The following is a 4,636-nucleotide window of genomic DNA, read 5'->3' on the forward strand; positions in this document are numbered from 1 at the left end:
AGAGTATCTGTTATGACCGGTTTGGTCTATAATCGGAAGAGGCCCACCGGGCATTAGTATTAGGGGCTTGACCCACAAGTTATCTTAGGCAAGTTATTTTAGGCAAGTTATCTTAGGCTAAAGTTATAAATACTAGTTGTAAGACATCGTTTGAGATCAAGCAATAAAGATATTATCATCTTCGGTTGCCCGGCTCCCTGAGGAGCCGGAACCCTAGCCGCCACCAGCCAACCGCCGCCGCACCTAAACCCTAGCCGCGACGGCGCCCACTCGCCGGCGCGCCCGCTCCAGCCCTCGTCCACCTCCTCCTTGTCCCTATAACCTGCGTAGCCGCACTGGTAGGAACCCTAGTCCTACCAATTTGGTATCAGGTACCCGGGTTTCGACCATGTCTTCGCCACCTCCAATTCCGCCACCGCCGCCACCACCGCCGCTGCCCGTCAACTCCACCACCGCCGCTGCCGCCAACTCCTCCACCCCCGCCGCTTCCGCGCCGGGCGTCATGGCCTCTCTCTCGGCGGGCGCCACGGCGTCGCTCTCGGCGCCCGGCACCGCGCCGGGCCACGGGCGGCCACCGGCCCCCGTCCAACATACGCCGCCGCCGTCACCTCCCCTGCAGCCGCAGCAGTTCACACAGGAGGCAATGGTCGGCGTCCTCAACGACCTCGTCGCCGCGGTCCAGGGCATCCGCCTCTACCTGGCAGGTCCGTACGGGCCGCCTCCACCACTCCATCCAGCCATCGCCGCGACTCCGCAGGCGCTGTCGTGGTACTCGGTACCGGGGGCCATCACCGGAGGCTACCCGGCGCTCCCCGTCCCGGTGGCCGCACCGCCGCCTTGGCCACAGTGGCCGCCGCCGCTCGCGACGGCAACTGCGCCACTCGCCGCCACCACGGGGCCGCAGTGGCCCACCTGGACCGCGCCGTCTCTCGCCGCGCCGTCCCTTCCAGCGGCCACAGAGCAGGGTCCTCCACCGCCCCATCCCAGCCCTAACCTGGGTCGGTCGTCGCCGAGCGGGCTTCCAATCCAGGAGGTCCGCTTTCCGTCATCGCCATCGCCAATCCCCAACTGGCTTCACGGGCCGCCATCGGCCTACCCGAGGGCCCGCCCGCCGTCCGGTTTCCCGTTGCAGCCCGAGGCGTCGGGCGCCACCAGGAACTACGCCGGGCCTTCCACCATGGACCGCGCACCATCATCCGCCCTACGCACCGCCGAGGCAGTGGGCCAGGGCGCGCCACACCAGCAGCCGCCCCGGTTCGCCAAGATCGATTTCGCCACATCCGACGACCCGCTTAACTGGCTCAACTAGTGTGACCAGTTCTTCTGCGGACAGCGCACACCCGCGTCGGAGCGTACTTGGCTGGCTTCCTACCATCTCCGCGGGGCCGCCCAGACATGGTACTACGCCCTCGAGCAGGACGAGGGCGGCATGCCCCCGTGGGATCGTTTCTGATAGCTGTGCCTTCTTCGTTTCGGGCCACCGGTCCGCGGGAGCTGCTTGGCCGAGTTGGGCCGCCTGCCATTCACCTCCACGGTGCAGGACTTCGCCGACCGCTTCCAGGCCCTGGCGTGCCACGCGCCCGGTGTGACGGCCTTACAGCGGGCGGAGCTTTTCATCGGCGGCCTTCTCGACCACATCCGCGTGGACGTCGAGATGAAGGGGCCCCAAGACCTTCAGACGGCCATGTACTATGCTCGGGCGTTCGAGCAGTGCGCCCAGGCCTTAACGCGTCCATCCGCGCCACGTGGGGGCCGACAGCTTCCCCGGCCGTCTCAGGCAGCACCGACGTCGTCCACAGTCGCCCCGACACCCACCCCGGCACCGACACGGCCATTCAGGCGCCTCACTCAGGCAGAACAGCTGGAACGTCGGCGCCTGGGCTTGTGCTTCAACTGTGATGCGCCCTATGCACCGGGCCATGTCTGTCCCCGCCTCTTCTACTTGGAGACGACAAACGAGACTGAGGAGGACACACTGGAGGATGGCCTCGGCGCTCCAGCCCTTGCGGAGCCCGCAGCAGCACCCGCGCCCGCCCCGGCCACCGCCCTCGTGGTGTCCCTACACGCGCTGGCCGGCATCCGTGATGAACGGACGATGCTCTTATCGGTCATGATCCAGGGCGAGCGCCTGGTGGCCCTAGTGGATACAGGGTCCACGCATAACTTCCTGCCGGAGACCACCATGCGGCGCCTTGCATTACAGCCAACCGGCGGTGAGCAGTTGCGAGTCACAGTCGCGAATGGCGACCGTCTACGCTGCCATGGGCTCGCCCGCGACGTGCCCATCACTATCGGCGACGAGCACTTAACCATCACCTGCGCCGACATTGACTTGGGCTGCTTCGACTTCATCCTCGGCGTCGACTTCTTGCGCACTCTTGGTCCTATTCTATGGGATTTCGACGCGCTGACGATGACCTTTTGGCGGTTGGGCCGCCGCATTCGGTGGGACGGCATTGGGGGTGCCGCCCCAACCACTCCACTCTAGCTGGCCGTGACCACCGCCACGGCCGAGCACCCACTATTGGAGAGCCTCCTCCAGCAGCACGCGGACATCTTCACCGAGCCACAGGGGCTGCCGCCCGCCCGCACGTACGATCACCGTATACATCTTCTGCCAGGCCCCGCGTCGGTGGCGGTACGGCCTTACCGCTACCCACAGTTGCAGAAGGATGAGTTGGAGCGGCAGTGTGCGCTCATGCTCGCGGCAGGCATCATCCGGCTCTCCACTTCGCCATTTACCGCGCCAGTGCTTCTCGTCCGGAAGTCAGACGACACATGGCGTTTCTACATCGACTACCGTGCCCTTAATGCTGTTACACTTAAGGACAAGTTCCCTATTCCGGTGGTCGACGAGCTCCTCGATGAGCTCCACGGGGCGCAACTCCTGTTTACCGGAGGAACACTTTGTGTGCTACCAAACATCACAATGTAACTGGGTGATTATAAAGGTGCTCTACAGGTGTCTCCGAAGGTACTTGTTGAGTTGGCGTATTTCGAGATTAGGATTTGTCACTCCGATTGTCGGAGAGGTATCTCTGGGCCCTCTGCTTCTTCACCAAACTCGACCTTCGGTCGGGGTACCACTAGGTGCGCATGCACCCGGATGACATCGCCAAGACGGCGTTTCGGACTCATCACGGCCACTTCGAGTTCTTTGTGATGCCCTTTGGCCTCACCAACGCTCCGGCGACATTCCAGGCTCTGATGAACGACGTCCTCAGGCCCTACTTACATCGGTTTGTGCTCGTTTTCTTTGATGATATTGTAATCTACAATGCGTCTTGGGCCGAGCACCTCCAGCACGTCGCCATCGTCTTCAACGAGCTTCGAGCGCACCACCTCCACCTTAAGCGCCCGAAGTGCTCGTTCGGGACGCCTTCGGTGGCCTACTTGGGCCACGTCATCTCGGCCGACGGGGTGGCTATGGATGCCGACAAGGTGGCAGCTGTCTCTGCATGGCCGACGCCTCACTCGCCGCGGGCTCTCCGCGGGTTCCTCGGCCTCGCCTGCTACTACCGGAAATTCATCCGGGAGTTCGGGCTCATCGCGGCACCCCTCACGCGGTTGCTTCGCCGCGACGCTTTCGCCTGGGACGACGAGGCGACGACGGCGTTCGAGGCCCTCAAGGGGGCCCTCACGACGGGCCCCGTCCTCTAGATGCCCGACTTTGACCGCCCGTTCGTGGTGGACTGCGACGCCCCGGGCGCAGGGTTCGGCGTCGTGCTTCATCAGGGCGATGGGCCCCTCGCCTTCTTCAGCCGGCCTTTCGCTCCGCGTCATCTTAAGCTGGCGGCATACGAGCGGGAGCTCATTGGCCTTGTACAGGCCGTTCGTCACTGGCGGCCGTACTTGTTGGACCAACGGCTGTCGACCGTCCTTCCTCATTCGCACCGACCACTACAGCCTGAAGTTTTTGCTGGACCAACGGCTGTCGACCGTGCCGCAGCACCAGTGGATCAGCAAGCTCTTCGGCTTCGACTTCTCCGTCGAGTATCGGCTGGGCCGCCTTAACACCGTGGCCGACGCGCTGTCCCGTCGCGACTCCGACCTCGCGTCCGCCGCCGACGAGTCCGCCGGGGCGGCCCTGTGCATCCGCTCCGGGCCGACGTTCGGCCTCTTCGCCGACATTCGCCGCGCCACTGCGACGGCCGACGACGTCGTCCGTCTTCAGCAGCAGCTCATGGCCGGTGACCTGGAGGAGCCTTGGCGCTTCTTTGATGGCCTGCTCCTACATGGGCGCCGGGTCTTTGTACCGGCACAGGATGATCTCCGTCACCAGGTGTTACAGCTCGCCCACTTGGCGGGTCATGAGGGTATGCAGAAAACCCTCCATCGTCTTCGCGCCGACTTCTACATCCCTGGCGACCGCGCCCTGGTCCGCGACTGGGTTCGGTCTTGTCAGACATGCCAGCGCAACAAGACAGAGACCCTTAGGCCGGCCGGGTTACTCCAGCCCTTGGAGGTGCCATCTCAGGTCTGGGCGGATATATCCATGGACTTCATTGAGGGCCTTCCCAAGGTGGGCGGCAAGTCGGTCATCCTCACGGTGGTCGACCGCTTCTCCAAGTACGCCCACTTCATCGCGCTCGGCCATCCATACACGGCGGCGTCTGTGGCCCGGGCCTTCTTCGAC

The sequence above is a fragment of the Triticum dicoccoides genome, chromosome 1B, assembly GCF_002162155.2.
Source record: "Triticum dicoccoides isolate Atlit2015 ecotype Zavitan chromosome 1B, WEW_v2.0, whole genome shotgun sequence".
Taxonomy (NCBI): Eukaryota; Viridiplantae; Streptophyta; class Magnoliopsida; order Poales; family Poaceae; genus Triticum; species Triticum dicoccoides.